This window comes from Musca domestica, unplaced genomic scaffold, assembly GCF_030504385.1.
Source record: "Musca domestica strain aabys unplaced genomic scaffold, Musca_domestica.polishedcontigs.V.1.1 2, whole genome shotgun sequence".
Classification (NCBI taxonomy): Eukaryota; Metazoa; Arthropoda; class Insecta; order Diptera; family Muscidae; genus Musca; species Musca domestica.
In genome coordinates this window covers 38,317,926-38,336,815 of record NW_026712249.1, presented here as the reverse complement: position 1 = coordinate 38,336,815, position 18,890 = coordinate 38,317,926, and positions in this window count along the sequence as shown.

Here is an 18,890-nt window from a genome sequence, read left to right as displayed (position 1 = left end):
AATAATCGGGTATCCTTAAAGATCTTATTTTCAATCACCAATAAAGCAATAATTGCGGATTTTTTAAGAATATCTTTTCACGGACTAACAAATAATTATCATGGATTTTTTAGGGCATGGTTTTCAAAGCCTAGCAGAACATCAATCATGGATTTTTAGGGAATATTTTTTTTAAGGACCAAGAGGGTAATAATTTTGGATTGTTGGAGAATATTTTTTTCAAGGACCAAGAGAGTGGTATTCGAGGATTTTTAAAGAATACCTTTCAGGAACGAACAAAGCAATAATCGTGAATTTTAGGGGAGCGTAATTATGCAGGTACCAAATAGGACAATTATCGTGAATTTCTAAGGAATATTTGTTGAAGGACCAAAAAAGCGGTAATCGTAGAATCTTAGAGAATATCACCAGGATAATAGTTGTGGACCTCTGTGGTATATTTTTCAAAGTACCAACAGAGCAACAATTGCGGAATTTTAAGGAATATTTTTTGAGGGATCATCATAGCAATCATCGAGAATTTTTACGAATATTTTCTCCAGAGCCAACTGGGCAATAAATGGTGGATGTTTAAATATTATTTTTATACCTTCCACCATACTATGGAGGGTATATTAACTTTGTCGTTCCGTTTGTAACTCTTCGAAATACTCATGTCAGACCCAACAAAGTATATATATTCTTGATCTGCGTAAAATTCTAAGTCGATTTAGCCCTGTCCGTCTGTTGTAATCACGCTATTTTTCGAACGAATTGAGATAGAAGGCTAAAATTTTTCACACGTGTTTAATTTTCCAGTAGGGAGGTTAAATTCGCAAATGGGCCATGTAGTTCCACGTTTTCTTATAGCCCCCCATATGACGATACCTCCCGAAATTCGGTATTTTTATGATTTTAGCGACATTATTCACTGGAATTGTTTCAAGTTTGGTATTTGAAGTTCGAAATGAATACTACTGCCTATGACAGAAAATTATTTGTGCAGGTCCACTTTTTGTATAGCTCCCATATAACGGTACCTCCCAATATTCGGTATTTTGATAATTTTAGCGACATTATTCACCGGCATTGTTTCAAATTTGGTATTTGAAATTCGAAATGTATACTACAGCTTAAGACAGAAAATTGTCTGTGCAGGTCCACGTCTTCGTATAGCCCCCCTATAACGGTACCTTCCAAAATAAGGTATTTTGATGATTTTTGCGTCATTATTCCACGGAATTATTTCAAATTACCTATTTAGAGTTCGTAATGGAAACTACAGTCTGTGACAGAAAATTGTCTATGCAGGTCTAGGTCTTCGTATATGCCCCATATATCAGTACCTCCGAGTGCTTGACGAGTTTAGGTACAATACCCACAGAAATTGTTTGAGATGTCGTATTTGACGTCCGTAATGGATGCTATAGCCTGTGACGGAAAATTGTCCATTCTGGTCCAGGTCTTCGCACAGCTCCGATGTAACGGTACCTCCCTATATACGATATTTTGATGATTTTAGCTACATTATTCACCGTTCATTTCAAGTTTCGAATTTGAATATGGTAGTGGCTCCACGTCGTATAGACCCCAATATAACGGCTATATTCGGTATTTTTAAAATTTTAACAGAATATTTTAAGGATTTTATTTTTTGAAAATTTCCAAATTCGTTCCAAGTGGTAGAGGGTATTTAATGTTCAGCCCGGCGGAACTTACTGCTTTTTAACTTGTTACATTTAAAAATTTTTAGGAATTTTTAAAGAATTTTTTTTTGAATTGCTCTTTGAAAATATTTTTAAATCACTCTTTAAGAATATTTTAAGAACAGTTTTGAGATACTTCTTAGGAATACTTTTGAGGGACTTTAATTCTTAGAGACGACGACTATTGAAGGAAATCTTGAGAATATTTTTTATAGACCAACAGAGTGGTATTCGTGGATTTTTAAATAATATTTTCCAGGGACGAACAAGGCAATAATTGTGGATTTTAGGAGAATAGTTTTACAGATACCAACAGAACTATTATTGGGAATTTCTAAAGAATAATTGTTGAAGTACCAACAAAGCAATAATCAAGGATTTTTAGAGAATATTTTCAAGGGTCATCAGACTAATAATTGTGGAATTTTAAAGAATAACTTTTGGAGAACCATCATAGCAATTATAATATATATTTTACGAATACATTTTTAAGAATCAACAGGTCAATAATTGCGGGATTTCTAAAAAACATGTCTCCAAGGACCAACAGTGGAATAATAGCGGATGCTTAAAGAATACATTTCATGGAACAACAGCGTTGTAATCCTGGATTTAAGAAAAAACTAAAGTTTTGAACTTTTTAGAATATTTTTAAGGAAGTTTTGAGAATATTTTCGAATGACTTCAGTCCTACAATCTTGGATTTTTCAAAAAATAAATGTTAAGGACCAACTGTGGGTCGTAGATTTTTATACCCTGAACCATACATAGTATAGAGGGTATATTAAGTTCGTCATTCGAAATAATAATTTTAGACCCAACAAAGTATATATATTCTTGATCAGCGTGAAATTCTAAGACGATTTAGCCCTGTCCGTCTGTCTGTTGTAATCACGCTATAGTTAAAACGAATTAAGATAGGAAGCTAAAATTTTTCAGAGATCTATCTTTTGTCTGCCGGCAGGTTATGTTCGAAGATGCGCTATATCGGTTCACGATATCGTATAGTCCTTATATAACGGTACCCCCGATATTCGGTATTGTGATGATTGTAGCCAAATTTTTCAATGAAATTGTCTTAAAATCCGCAAAAGGAGTTCCTTCTGAGTACTTTTCCCCCTGGAAGAGTATTGTCAATATAGTTCCAGGATATCGTTATCTCTCCATATAACTATACTACCTCCCCTCCCTATTTTAATGGAATTGTCTAAAAATCCATACTAGAAGTTCTCTCTAAGCACTTTACCTCCTGGAAGAAAAATATCCATAGTCGTATAACCCACTTAAAACAATACCCCCGATATTCGATATTTTGACGATTTTAGAGACATTATTCACTGAAGTTGTTTCATATTTCGTATTTCGAATTCGAAATGGGTACTACAGCCTATGAGAAAAAATTGCGTATGCTTCGTATAGCCTCCATAAAAAGGTAACTGCCTATATTCTGTAATTTGATGATTTTAGCTACATTATTCACCTGATTTTTTTCATGTTTCGTATTTGACTTATGACAAAAGTTGCATATGCAGGTTCACGTCTTCGTATAGATCCTTAATATAACGACAATATTCGGTATTTTTAAGATTATAACATATTTTTTTAACGGATTTTATTTTTTGGAAAATGTCGAAATATAATCGCGGCTGGCCCGAAGTAAGTGCAGATAGAGATTTGTTTTCTTTGGTGACGTATCGATTAAGAATATTTTTAAACCCTCCACCTTGGAAAGGAGGGTGGGTATATTAACTTTGTCATTCCGTTTGTAACATCCCTAAATATTCGTAGTAGACTCCATAATGTATGTATTTTCATAATCAGCGTAAAATTCTAAGTCGATTTAACGATGTCCGTCTGTCTGTCTGTCCGTCAGTCTGTCCGTCTGTCTATTCAAATCACGATACAGGCCACATTATTTGACGTAGAGCGTCAAAATTTAGCAGAATAATTTATATTGTGCCTAGGATGGTTGGTATTGAAAATGATATATGATATATCGGTCCATGTTTTGGTATAGTCCCCATATAACAATACCTCCCGATATTTGATATTTTCATGATTTTTGACACATTTTTTCACGAATTTCTCTGAAAATTGGTAGTTTTAGGTCATAACGGATCCCAGTTCGTGTGGCGAAACATTGTATGTATAGGTCCACGTTTTGGTATAGTCCCCATATAACAGTACCTCCCAATAATCGGTATTTTGATGATTTTTGACACATTTTTTTCACGGATTTGTCTGAAAATTGGTATTTGTAGGTCATAACGGATCCATAACAGTACCTCCCGATATTCGACATTTTAATGGTTTTTGCCACATTTCTTCGCGGATTTGTCTAGGAATTGGTATTTGTTGGTCTTAATGGGTTCTACCTCTTTTGGCGAAACACTGTATGTATAGGTTATTGAAATTATTTTAGACTTGACCTTACCTACATATTGCATATGTAGGGTAAACCGCCTGTCAATATTTACCTACCCCTCTTTCGCACCCCCCCCCCATTATTTCATATCTCTTAATACCCCAACTTTTGTGGGTAAATATAATTAAAAATGAACTTCAGTATCAATTAAACAAAAATTAAAGCCTCGAACCACCCACCATCCAAACAAACCCAAAAAAAAATGTAAATAAACAGAAATATAAACATCGCACAACAAAAACTCCTCTCAGTCTCGGTCCAAGTCCAAGTCGATGCTGTTGTCTCTGCAGAAGGTCAACGTGACGGTTGACGCGTTTTCAGCTTTGTTTACCATTTCACATTTTTTGACGACTCTGCTGAGAGATTTTTGGTGGCTTTCAAACAAATGATTCACCCAACATCGTGGGGCTATAGTACAACAAATATTCAGCAGCTTTGTTGTGTTCGATGCCGTTTGCTTTCAAATGACACAAATAAACGTAATACCAAAAATAGGTTGATCGCAGACCCCCTCCCTCTCTCCTTCATACTTCTTGGGTTAGGTGAGTCCCTTCACCCGCTGACCAAAGAAATCAGTTCACGTCGTTCACACGACGACTTCGTTATCTTCGTTTTTAGTTTTGTTTATGAATTTTGCACGTACGTTCACATCTGTATGTATGTCTGTAGGTATCCCCAACGATATTTGAGCTTCCATTTGTCAATACCAACCAAAGTGTCAGGTAATTGGAGAGATCCGTTGGTGTCGCCTAAAACTGCAACAATTAAAGCGCAGTTTTGATTCGTTTAAACTGCAATTCATCATCTCCAAGCGATCGCATTTCAAATGAAAATATAAAGTTAGAGGGGTTTTGTGGGAGCGAGGGGAGGAAGGGGACGGGGTAGAGTGATCTCTGTTTACATTTTCGTATTATGGTGTTTCATGCCATGTCGTTCCTATTGAAAATATAACCAGCACAGAAAAGAAGATAGAACTCGAAAATTATTAGGAAGGCAGTGTTTTTCGATTAAATAAGTATGAAAACATGTTAAAAAGTATCAGTCTATTTTGTCGACAGATGTATATCCTCCGCATATGTCAGTTTATTTAAATATGTTTTGACTTACATTCTGAAATGTTGACCCTTATGGTGGAGATACAGAAGGAGTGGGAATATATTATTAACTTATCATCTGAACTAAAGCGCCCGATTTGAACTATATTGACTACATGAGATATGTGATCTTTTTTTTCTCAGAAAATTTCAAAATATCTAATACTGATAAAACAAGTCAAAACAGTATCACTCGGTTTTGCTGACTTATGTACAGGGTTGCCCATATTCGACGGACCCATCTGGCAACGCCATAACTTTTGACAGAGATGTCACATCGCTTAATGACATACCGCGTTTGAAGCGTCAGTCCGAGCAGATTTTTACCATGAACCAATACACGCAACGCGAGCGCTCTGAAATAGTTGAAATTTACAAGAAGTCAATTGTGAAAACTCAACGTGATTTTAAAACATTAAAAAATGTGAGAAGTGCGCCTTCTAAGAACACCATTAAGCGTTTATACGAAAAATTTTCGACTGGTAAGGCTCTTTCTAATCCGAAGAGGCCATATAAAAGTCGACCAAGGCGATCGGCCGAGAATATTGCTGCCGTACGAGCCAGTGTTGAGAGGTCCCCAAGTCAATGTTCGATTATTTAAATATATTCAATTATGATTATTCAATTATGATTATTCAAATTATTGACTTATGGAATAGGTTCCGAAGGAATGGGCTAATATTGTCCATTTCGTATCGGTTCTAAATAAATATGATATATATATCTATATTTCGCTGGAAACCCGCAAGTGGCTATCGTTAAGGCACTTCAGCATTTAAATGTGAATAGATCTTTTGTGTCTCGTTTCATCGCTGGTTACCGTGACACTGGTAGCGTAGCCTGGCGTTAAGGAAGCGGACGGAAGAAAATAGCAACATCAGCAGAAATGGTTCGAAAAGTAAAGAAGCGATTTGATCGAAAACCGCGTCGCAGTGGCCGAAAAATGGCTCGTGAGCTGAACATTTCACAATATTCCATTCGGCAGATATTGAAAAATGAGCTCGGAGTAAAGCCATTGAAATTCCTAAAAGTGCAAGAACTTACACCGCAACTGAAAGAAAATAGACTCAAAAGAGCTAAATAGTTGCTTCACTTGGCCGAAGGTGGTGACCTGCCGAACTTGGTTTTTTCCGTCACCGCTGAGAAAATTCCTTGTCCAGCAGTTTCTAAACAAACTGATCGTGTTTACTTGCCAAAGAGGTCAGCTGAAAATGTGCACCCGGTGGATGGTGTGGGCCGTCATAAGAGCCAATGGTCGCTCTCCGTGGCATCAGAATAAATGACGATTATTATCGCGAAAATATTCTGGAGGGTGTATTAAAGCCTTGGGCACGCAAGCATTTTGGCTGCAGATCTTGGACATTCCAAAAGGACTCAGCAACATCGCACTCAAAACGCGCCACTCAGGATTGGTTACAAAATGAGGTTCCTCGCTTCATTTCCAGCGCACAATGGCCACCTAAATCTCCGGATACCAAACCGTTGGACTATTTTGTCTGGAGAATTTTAGAAAGCAAGGTTGGCACTAAAAAGTACCAAAGTGTAGATCACTGTCGAATGGGCCAAAATACCGCAGAGCAACATTCGGGCAGCGTGTGACGGCGGTTTCATTGGCCGTTTGAAGGCCATAATTCGTGCCAAAGGTGACCAATTTGAACAAATCTAAACTTATTCTAAAATTTGATGCTATTTCCGACATTTTTTTGCTTTCATTCAATAAAATTTAAAAAAAAAATTGTAGAAATTATGGCGTCTGACTTTGTTGCAGTTTTTTATCTGACCATGTATAACCTCTTTAGCCAAATGGCTGAGGGTATATGCCTATCTTTAGCCACATTCTTACAGAGTATGTAACCCATTATTTTCAAAAAATTGGTAAAGCAGAAGAATAAATTATTTGACTCATACAGTTTCCATGTTTTCGCCGCGAATAAATAAAATCAGAGGACAGATCTTCGAGAAGAATTTCTGGAAGTGTGGGAGTTTTTTACGTAGTCTACTCCTTACTCTTTTAAATTGTGTGGCAGCTATCCCGAGTCACTCCTATTTGAAAAATTAGAGTGGGAACAGAATCAATGCGAAGAGAGGGTAGTTTGAATCTACTTCTATCTCTTCTGCTCCCTAGAGCGGGTGTCCTTGCATAATACCCATGCAAAATTTGGATTTGTGTCCGGTTTTTGGTCAGAACATTCATAACACACCCTATAACCGTTTGCTGTGATAATCCCCAGAAGAAAAAACATGGCTTAAGTCGAATATAGGGGTTATTCGGATTGACCTGAATTTTTTATCACAGGTTGGTATTTTTAGCCTGACTACGGAAATAAATAAAATCAGAGCACAGATTTTCGAGCAGAATTGCTCGAAGAGTGGGAGTTTTTCACAAAGTTTACTCCTCTCCTCTTTGAAAAATTAGAGTGGGAACCCTCCGAAGAGAGGGTAGTGTGAATCTACTTCTTCTACTCCCAGGTGCGGGTGTCCGTGCATAATACCCATGCAAAATTTGGGATTGTGTTCAGTTTTTGTTCAGAACATTCATAGCACACCCTATAACCGTTTGCTGTGATAATCCCCAGGAAAAAAAAAAACAAGGCTTAAGTTGAGTATAAGGGCTATTCGGATTGACCTGAAATTTTTATCACAGGTTGGTATTTTTAGCCTGAGTACGAAAATAAATAAAATCAGAGCCCAGATTTTCGAGCAGAATTTCTTGAAGAGTGGGAGTTTTTTACGAAGTCTTCTCCTTACTCTTTTAATTTGTGTGCCAGCTATTCCGAGTCACTCCTATTTAAAAAAAATAGAGTGGGAACAGAATCAATGCGAAGAGAGGGTAGTGTGAATCTATTTCTACTTCTTCTACTCCCAGGAGCGGGTGCCCGTGCATAATACCCATGCAAAATTTGAGATTGTGTCCGGTTTTTCGTCAGAACATTCATAGCACACCCTATAACCGTTTGCTGTGATAACCGCCAGAAGAAAAAACAAGGCTTAAGTTGAGTATAGGGGCTATTCGGATTGACCTGAAATTTTTTTCACAGCTTGGTATATTTAGCCTGACTACGGAAATAAATAAAATCAGGGCACAGATTTTCGAGCAGAATTGCTCGAAGAGTGGGAGCTTTTTACGAAGTCTACTCCTTCCACTTTTGAATTGTGTGCCAGCTATCCCGGGTCACTCCTATTTGAAAAATTAGAGTGGGAACAGAATCAATGCGAATGCGAGTGTGAATCTATTTCTACTTCTTCTACTCCCAGGAGCGGGAGGTCATGCATAATACCCATGCAAAATTGGGGATTGTGTCCGGTTTTTGGTCAGAACATTCATAACACACCCTATAACCGTTTGCTGTGATAATCCCCAGAAGAAAAAACAAGGCTTAAGTTGAGTATAGGGGCTATTCGAATTGACCTGAAATTTTTATCACAGCTTGGTATATTTAGCCTGACTACGGCAAAAATATTTTTTCGTGGGAGAAAATATCAGGTTACCTAGTTATTCGACCCGAAAGTTCGGATGCAATCTGATATGTAAATAAGTTAAAAAGCAGTAAGTTCGGCCGGGCCAAACTTTGAATACCCTCCACCATTTGGAACGAATTTGGAAATTTAAAAATCCTTAAAAAATTCTGTTAAATTTTAAAAATACTGAATATTGCCGTTATATTGGTGTCTATACGACGTGGACCTACATGGACATTGTTTGCCATTAGAAATTAGTAATTACCATATTCAAATTCGAAACTTGAAATAAACGGTGAATAATTTAGCTAAAATCATCAAAATATCGTATATAGAGAGGTACCATTATATCGGAGCTGTGCGAAGACCTGGACCAGCATAGACAATTTTCTGTCACAGGCTTTAGCATCCATTACTAACGTCAAATACGATATCTCAAACAATTTCGGTGGGTATTGTGACTAAACTCGTCAAAATACCGAATTTTGGGAGGTACCGTTGTATGGGGGCTATACGAAGACGTGGACCTGCATAGACATTTTTCTGTCACAGACTGTAGTTCCCATTACGAACTCTAAATACGTAATTTGAAACAATTCAGGTGAATTATGGCGCTAAAATCATCAAAATACCGAATTTTGGGAGGTACCGTTATATGGGGGCTATACGAAGACGTGGACCTGCACAGACAATTTTCTGTCATAGGATGTAGCATCCATTGCGAATCTCAAATACCAAATTTGAAACAATTCCAGTGAATAATGTCGCTAATATCATCAAAATACCGAATATAGGGAGGTGCCGTTATATGGGGGCTATATGAAAACGTGGACCTGCATAGGCATTTTTCTGTCATAGACTGTAGCATCCATTGCGAATCTAAAATACCAAATTTGAAACAATTCCGGTGAATAATGGCGCTAAAATCATGAACATATCGAATATCGGGAGGTGCCGTTATATGGGGGCTATATGAAAACGTGGACCTACATAGCCCATTTACGAACTTAACCTGCCTACTGGAAAAATAAACACGTGTGCAAAATTTTAGCCTTCTATCTCAATTCGTTCGAAAGATAGCGTGATTACAACAGACAGACGGACAGACAGACAGACGGACATGGCTAAATCGACTTAGAATTTTACGCTGATCAAGAATATATATACTTTGTTGGGTCTGACATGAGTATTTCGAGGAGTTACAAACGGAATGACAAAGTTAATATACCCTCCATAGTATGGTGGAGGGTATAAAAAATGGGGATGGGGGAGCTTACGGAAATATCTATCCAATAAGTGGTCATATTATGAAACGGTTCCAGAGCAATACGAGAAAATATTTATATTTGTATTGGAACTTTTTGAAAATATCTCTTAAAAGTCGAAAATGGACCCACTATGGTATATTAATGGCCTACACTCTTGTGTTTCCAAAATGCAGCCATGTGTATTGATATATCTTGTTGTTCCGAAAATCGGAGGCCGGCTTTTTACAAAAGTTATATATGTTTAGAAAAACTATGGATCGCGTAGCCGCTGTTAGACATACCGTAGAGGAGGAAATCTCAAGACCCTGCCGAAGGCCGGCTACTTCAAGAAGCTATAAAGGTAGAGGAGGCTAAAAATAATTACTCCATAATGGGGTTTATATCCGCAATGCCTTTGGACATAAAGCCCATTATTATGGGGAATATGTCCGCTACTATCTGGGAATTAGGAACAATTTTGTGGACAAAAATAACCGGCCTGCACAATTTAATGGGGATTATTTCCGTGGGGATTATGACAAGGCATCCCAGGAGCGATCTCGCTCCAATTCGAGTGAGTCTCTCTCTCCTTTTACAAATTCCGGCTAGTGTTTCAGAGGTCTGAATAAAATAAATAATTACTTTGTAATGATATGACCTCCAATCATCCTCCCCATAAGTGTGTCGATCTAAATTCCACAAAATTTGTTTGTCAATTTCTCGACAGTTCATGGTCCAAATTTTTTAAGTTTATCTTCAGAGGAATTATTGGAAAATTGTTTATCAGTCAGTCCGCACATCAATCAACAATTCACATCACTGACACCTTACCACATTGCCACACTAACCCCTCATCATTCATTTCAACTGTCAATAATAAGAACAGCAGATTGGTCATCATCAATAAGTTAAACACCCAGATGGGGGGTTCATTGCGGCCCCATCATCAATCTAACCGAGCCATGGTGTAATGAACTACAACAGCAACATCGACATCGACACAAAGTGATTGACTACCCAAAAATGTTGGCCCATTGCAATGACATGTTAGTGTACTTGTTGCTGTTGCTGCTGTCGTCCTCATCTTCGGCCATAGACAACAATGATGACGTAAAAAGCACAATATTGATGAAGCAAACGTCCGCTCTCATCAAAACAAATCCCTCCACCAAACCAACAGCTATTCAATGAACTCAAATGTACTGCTCTCTGCCTCGAGAGCTCAACAGCAACATTTAGTGGCAAAAAAGCAGCGCCAGCTGTAGCGGCAACAGCATCGCCATCACATCGCATCAGCTGCTAAATAAAACTCCCAGCGAAATGACAACAATTACAGCAACATCAGCAATTTTGTTTTTTGTTTTTCGTTTTTTTTTTTTTTTTTTTTGAAAATCATTTCAAACCTACATACAAACATTATTCAATTGTCGGTTCGGAGATATGAGAAAAAAATAGAAGGAAAGACAACAAGCAAATATGTAAGCCAAATGAGAAAATGAGATAATTATCGGTATGCAACGACTTCTCCGATCAACAAGTATTCTACGGATAAAAAATATTTGGAAGGTCTTATGATCATAAAATACCTGTGGCAGGTTTTCGAGCCATAGAAGACCTGTAGAGGGAATTTTAGAATTAATAGATCCGTAGATGTTCTCCTAGCCATATAAGACTTTTTGAAAGTACTCTGGCCATAGAAGACCCGTATAAGGTCTTCCAGTGATTAAAGATCAGCAGAAAGTTTTATATATATAAAAAACTTGCAGGAGGTCTCCTAAACCCAGACAAAATTGTAGGTGGTCTTCTAAACTCAGAAAAACTGTAGAAGGTCTTCTAGACCCAGAAAGCATATGGAGGGTGTTCCAGCCATAGAAGAAAGGAAAGTCTTCTAGATACAGGAGATCTGTAGGAAGTCTTCTGTACCAAGAAGACTTGTAGAAGGTCTTCCAGCCACAAAAGACAGGCAGAAGGTCTTCCACACCCAGAATACTCTTCTACAGGTTTGTAGACAGTCTTCCAGCCATAAAAGACCTGCAGAAGTTCTTATAGACCCAGAAGACTTGTAAAAGATCTTCTAGATCCAGAAGACCTGTAGAATATTAACTGTTGAAGGTCTTCTAGACCCAGAAGACCTGTACAAAGTCTTCTAAACCCAGAAGTCCTTTAGAAAGTCTCCCAGTCATAGAAAACAAACAGAAGACCTATAGAAGGCCTTATAGACCCCCAGATGAGCAGCAGAAAGTCTTCTAGCCATAGAAGACCTGCAGAAGGTCTTTTGGTCCTCTAGACCAAGAAGTACTGTAGGAGGTTTTCTAGACCAAGAAGAACTGTAGGAGGTCATCTATACCCAGAATACCTGTAGAAGATTTTCTAGACACCCTTAGATGGTCTTCTAGACCCAGAAGACTCGTAAAATAGTCTTCTAGACCTAGAAGACCTGTAGAAAATCTTTTAGACGCAGAAGGCTTCTAGAAGGTCTTTCAGCCATAGAATATTCAGAAGACCTGTTGAAGGCCTTTTGGACCCAGAAGAGTAGCAGAACGTCTTCTAGAATCAAAAGGCCTGTAGAAAGTCTTCTACATCCAGAAAAACTGTATAAGGTCATCTAGCTATAGAAGACCCGTAGAAGGTCTCATAGCCATAGAAGACCTGTATAGGGTCTTCTAGACCCAAAAATCTGTAGAAGGTCTTTAAGACCCAGAGGACCTGTTGATGGTTTTTTAGACACTGTTGAAGATCTTTTAGACCCAGAAGAACTATTGAAGCTCTTCTAGCCATAAAATATCTGAAGAAGGTCTTCTAAACCCAGATGCTCTGTAGACATAAAAGACCCGTAGAAAGTCTTCTAGACCCAGAAGACCTGTAGAAGATTTTCAAGACCTAGAAGACCAATAGCAGCTCCTCTAGACCTAGTGGAGCTGTAGATGGTCTTGCAGACATCTGACTCTTGAAGGTCTTCTAGACCCATAAGATCAGCTGAAGCTTCTAAACTCAGAAGAGCTGTAGACGGACTTTTGAACCTAGAAGACTAGAAGAAGGTCTTACCACCATAGAAGAAGGTCTTCTAGACCAAGAAGATCTATATAATGTCGTCTAGACCCATAAGACCAGCAGAAGTTCTTCTAGATATAGAAGACCTATAGAAGGTCTTCTAGCCACAGAAAACCTGTTGAGGGTCTTCAAGACCCAGAATATCTGTAGAACGTCTTCAAGACCCAGAGGAACTGTTTATGTTTTTAAGACCAAGAAGAACTAATGAAGGTCTTCTAGACCCAGAAAACCAGCAGAAGTTCTTCTAGACTCAGAAGACCTATAGAAAGTCTTTTAGACCCATAAGGCCTGCAGAAAAAATTTTAGATCCAAAAGACCTGTGAATGGGGTAGTTTTTTCAGTGGGACCCATTTGTTCAAACACAGGTCTTCTAGACCCAGAAGACCCTTTTGAAGTTTTCTAGCCATATAAAACATGGAGACTTCCTCCTCTATTTGTAGTAGATCTGTAAAGGGTCTTACATCCATAGACGATCTGTAGAAGGTCTTCTATCTATGGAAGCTGCCCATTGTAGCGTGTGCCCCATGCTCATCTATGATGACAACAAGTGCTCTGAGTGTTTTCAGTTGTCTCTTTAAGATGTTGGCGGCGACGATGACAACAACAACACGAATGATGATGATGATGTTGTTGCTGCCGCTGACGATGATGATGACGACGTTGACGATGAATGCAAACGTTTCGATTTTAGTTTGAAACGGAACACGCGAGCTGAATGTTGGCGGTTGGTTTTGTTGTTTAGAAAATTTTACGAAAGAATACAAAAAATCACAGTCGCAAAAGAATTGAAAAAAAAAAATAACAAACGAAACGAGTGATTCCCTCTAAATTTCCAAAGAAAACAAATCGAAGATAACAAAGCGAATAAAACTGAATTTTTGCGATATTTCATAAATATTTTAATTTTCCTAAAAAATAACTATTTTCTGTGTTCAAAATAAATATGTAAATGATAATCCCATCTCTCAAAATTACTCAAGTACATAAAAAGTAACAACAAAATAAAAATTTCTCAAAAAAAATCGAGTAACATGAAAATATGTAGTTTCGGCCATAAGCACCGCGTGAATAAGTGTAGCTGTGAAAATAGGTGATTAATATTTAGTTTTCGCAACTACACTAACAAAAAAGAAAAAAACAAAAGAACCATGCGAAATATTTTCAAAATGAAACATTTGAAGGAAAAAAATAAAAAGTGAAATAAGAAAATATTTAATGTTGTTGTTAGTGTTGAAAAAAGAATGTTTGTTGGTTTGGCGTGATCTACATAGAAATTGGAAAACGTGCAGTGAATGTTAGGCGAAGGACTTTCAAATTATTAAAAAGTAAAACCAGTAAGGAAAGCTCAAATGTCGGGCGGGGCCGACTATATGATACCCTACACCACTATGCATATTTAGTAGAGCTCTCGTAAAAAGGTTTATACAGGGCATTTCAGAGCTCTATGAGATATTTGGTACAAAATCAAAATCTATCTAATTCTATCGTGCATTTTACGAACTATAGCTATCTCTGAACCGGGTTTCTCCAAATTTGACGTATTAGCTAGACTGAATTCGGTCTTATGTACGAAAATTCAGGTGATTTGGGCTAATATTGACCATTTAGTGCACAATTATACTGAAATCGTTAGAATAATGTGAAGAGTATGCTATGCTATGCTATGCTACATCCAAATCTGATCAGATTTTGATAAAATTAAAATCGACTATTTTTGGGCTTAATCTGATATCTGGTACCTAATATCATTCCTGTGAAGAGTATATTACGAATGTAAGGGACTTAAGGAGCAAATCGGATGAAACATATATATGGGAGCTAGAGCTATATCTAAACCGATTTTTACTAAAATTTGTGTACTTGCTTATAGGTTGGTTTCGGTCCGATTTGCCAATATTGATGCTATTACGGCCATTTGGTGGGCAATCACCCGAAATCGGATGAAGATATATATGGGAGCTATATCCAAATCTGAACCGATTTCGATAAAATTTAAAACAGCTATTCCTGTGCTCCATCTAATACCTGGTACCAAATATCACGGTTTTGGAGTGAATATTACGAATGTAAGGAACTAAAACACTAAATCGGATGAAACATATATATGGTTGCTATATCTATATCTGAACCGATTTTCACTAAATTTGATATACTTGCTTCTAGGCTGAATTTGGTCCGATGTACTAAAATTCAGTCCATTTGGACTTATATCGGCCATTTGGTGCACAATTAACCCGAAATCGGATGAAGATATATATGGGAGCTATATCCAAATCTGAACCGATTTCGATAAAATTACAAACAGCTATTTCTGGGCTGTATCTTATATCTGGTACCAAATATCATTCTTGTGGAGTGCATATTACGAATGTGAGAGGCTTAAACACCAAATCGGATGAAACATATATATGGGAGCTATAGCTGTTTTTGAACCGATTTTCTCCAAATTTGTTTTATTTGCTTTAAGGCTAATCTCGGTCACATGTGCCAAAATTCGAGCCATTTGGGCTGATATTGGCCATTTGGTGGTCAATTAACCCGAAATCGGATGAAGATATATATGGGAGCTATATCCAAATCTGAACCGATTTCGATAAAATTTAAAACAGCTATTTCTGTGCTCCATCTAATACCTGGTACCAAATATCACGATTGTGGAGTGCATAGTAGGAATGTGAGGGACTTAAAGATCAAATCGGATGAAAGATATATATGGGAGCTATAGCTATATCTGAACCGATTTTCTCCAAATTTGATATACTTGCTTCTAGGCCGAACTCGGTTGGGTGTGCCAAAATTCAGGTAATTTGGACTGATAGTGGACATTTGGTGCACATTTAACCCGAAATCGGATGAAGATATATATGGGAGCTGTATCTAAATTTGATCCGATTCTCACCAATTTCAATAGGGTTCGTCATTGGGCCAAAAAAGTATTGTTTGGAAAATTTCATCTCAATCCGATAATAAATGCGACCTGCATTTTGTTCACAAGAATACATGGACAGACGGACGGACGGACGGACGGACGGACAGACGGACAGACGGACTGACATGCATAAATCGACTCAGAAAGTGATTCTATGAAGGTTCTCAAAAGTAACTATGGGTCTATCTCGTTTCCTTCTCCATGTTACAAACAAATGCACAAAGACATAATACCCTTACCACTATGTGGTGTAGGGTATAAAAAGTGGAAGACACTTTCATTGTGATCGCAACGACATTTGTATACCCTATTTGAAACGAAAATCGAATCTATATAAAATCGAAATCTTTATGAAAATAAAATCTAAATATTGGGTGCTGGGACTTTTGGAGCTAATGCCGAGTTTAAACATTGAAATATTGAATTGAAAATAAAAATGTAGGTAAAGCAACTCAAGTACATCAAACTGGACAGTGGAGTTATACAGCGGATATCACGATATTTAAGGAAAGATCTACAATTTGTTTAAACCAATTTGAGAAATGTTATAGAGCCATGTTGCACTTTTCGGAACTCTAAATGCAAAATTACTGTCAGGAATTCAGATTCAGTCTTGAAACACTTAATATTAACGCTAAACGAGTAAAAGAGGGGTAAGTTCGGCCGGGTCGATCTTTGAATACCCTCCCCCATTTGGAACGAATTTGGCAATTTTCAAAACAAAAAAATTAAATCCGTTAAAAAATCTGTTAAATTTGAAACAATTCCGATGAATAATGTAGCTAAAATCATCAAAATACCGAATATCGGGAGATACCGTTATATTGGGGCTATACGAAGACGTGGACCTGCACAGACAATTTTCTGTCATAGGCTGCAGTATCCATTACGAACTTTAAATACCAAATTTGAAACAATTCCTGTGAATAATGTCGCTAAAATCATCAAAATACCGAATATCGGGAGGTACCCTTATATGGGGGCTATACGAAGACGTGGACCTGCACAAACTATTTTCTGTCATAGGCTGCAGTATCCATTAGGAACTTCAAATACCAAATTTGGAACATTTCCGGTGAATAATGTAGCTAAAATCATCAAAATACCGAAAAAAGGGAGGAAGTGTTATTTGGGGGCTATACGAAGACGTGGACCTGCACAGACAATTTTCTGTCGTAGGCTGTGGTATCCATTACGAACTTCAAATACCAAATTTGAAACATTTCCGGTGAATAATGTCGCTTAAATCACCAAAATACCGAAAAAAGGGAGGTAGCGTTATTTGGGGGCTATACGAAGACGTGGACCTGCACAGACAATTTTCTGTCGTAGGCTTTAGTATCCATTACGAACTTCAAATACCAAATTTGAAACAATTCCTCTAACAATGTCGCTAAAATCATCAAAATATCCAATATACGGAGGTACCATTATATGGGGGCTATACGAAGACGTGGACCTGCACAGACATGTTTCTGTCATAGGCTTTAGTATCCATTACAAACTTCAAATACCAAATTTGAAACATTTCCGGTGAATAATGTCGCTAAAATCATTAAATACCGAATATAGGGGCTATACCAAAACGTGGACCTACACGACCCATTTTCAATATTTGAGTAAAATTTTATCGACCTACTTTAATTTCGTTCGGAAGCTAGAGTGATTTCACAGGAGGGCAGACGGACGGACATCGCTAAATCGACGTGCATGATAGATGAACCAAAGGGTTTTTGGTAATTCGAACTTGAAGGTTACGAAAAGTTTTAAAATGGTACAAAACATCAAAAATTGTACCATTTGGCATTATATGGACGGATAGAGCTAAAAACTTGAAATTTGGTTCGAGAATTAAGGTTGGAAAGTAAGTTTGATATATGAAGGTGGTTTTGGAAATATGTACTAAATGTGTCAAACTGTACGAAATGGTACTAAATATGGAACAGTTTTGTTTAGGATCAACGAATGATACTGGATTTTGAAATTCTGTATTAAAGTCTGCCTTGGTGTTAGGTATGTGATTAAGAGTTGGGTTTGGAAATGTGTACTACAAGTACAGAAAAGTACTGAATAGTACTATATTTGGTATAGGGTGCTGAAAATCTAAAATTTTGTATTAGGATCGCTGTTCATGTGAAGTACTATAATCGTACGAAAAGTACTGAATGGTACAATATTTGGGATTGGGTGAAGGAATTGAGATAAAATTCTCAAATTTGATATTTGGATACCTGATAGTATCAGTATTTGAGATGTGAAGGTGGGTTGGAAATTTGTTATATATTTGTACGAAAAGTACTAAATGGCACTTAATTTGGTATTGGGTGAAGGGATAGGGCTGGAATCCTCAAATTCGATATTGAAGTCTCGGGGATTGAGACATAGAGGTGATTTTTGAGATTGAGTCATGGAGATGATTTTGTATTATAATTGTAAGAAAAGTACTAAATAGTACTAAACTTGATATTTGGTGAGGGAATAGATCTGAAATCCTGAAATGTTGATATGGATGACACCGTTAGTTTCTGTGGTTGAGAGAATGAGCTAGTTTCGGATACGTGTACTATAATTGCACTAAATGGTACTAAATTTGGTAATGGGGAAAATTAAAGAGCTGACATTGCATATAGAGGACACTGTTGTTATCTAAGGTTAAGATATGGAGATTGCCTTGAAAATGTGTACTTTAACTGTACAAAAAAAATTTATGGTACAAAATTTGGTACCGGGTAAAGGAATTGAGCTGAAATCCTGATATTTTGATGAATGTGACTGTTGGTGTCTGTAGTTGATAGAAGGATGTAGTTTTGGAAATAAGTACCATTGACGTACAAAGCATTCTGCGCACAAAATGTGCCATTGGGTTTTGGAACAATGAGAGAATTCTAAAATTTGCTATCGAGGTCACTGTTGGGGTCCAGGGTTGGGAGAAAGATGTGCTTTTTGGACATGCTTAATATAACTTTACGAAAAGTATAGTATTATCTTTGGGATCGGGTC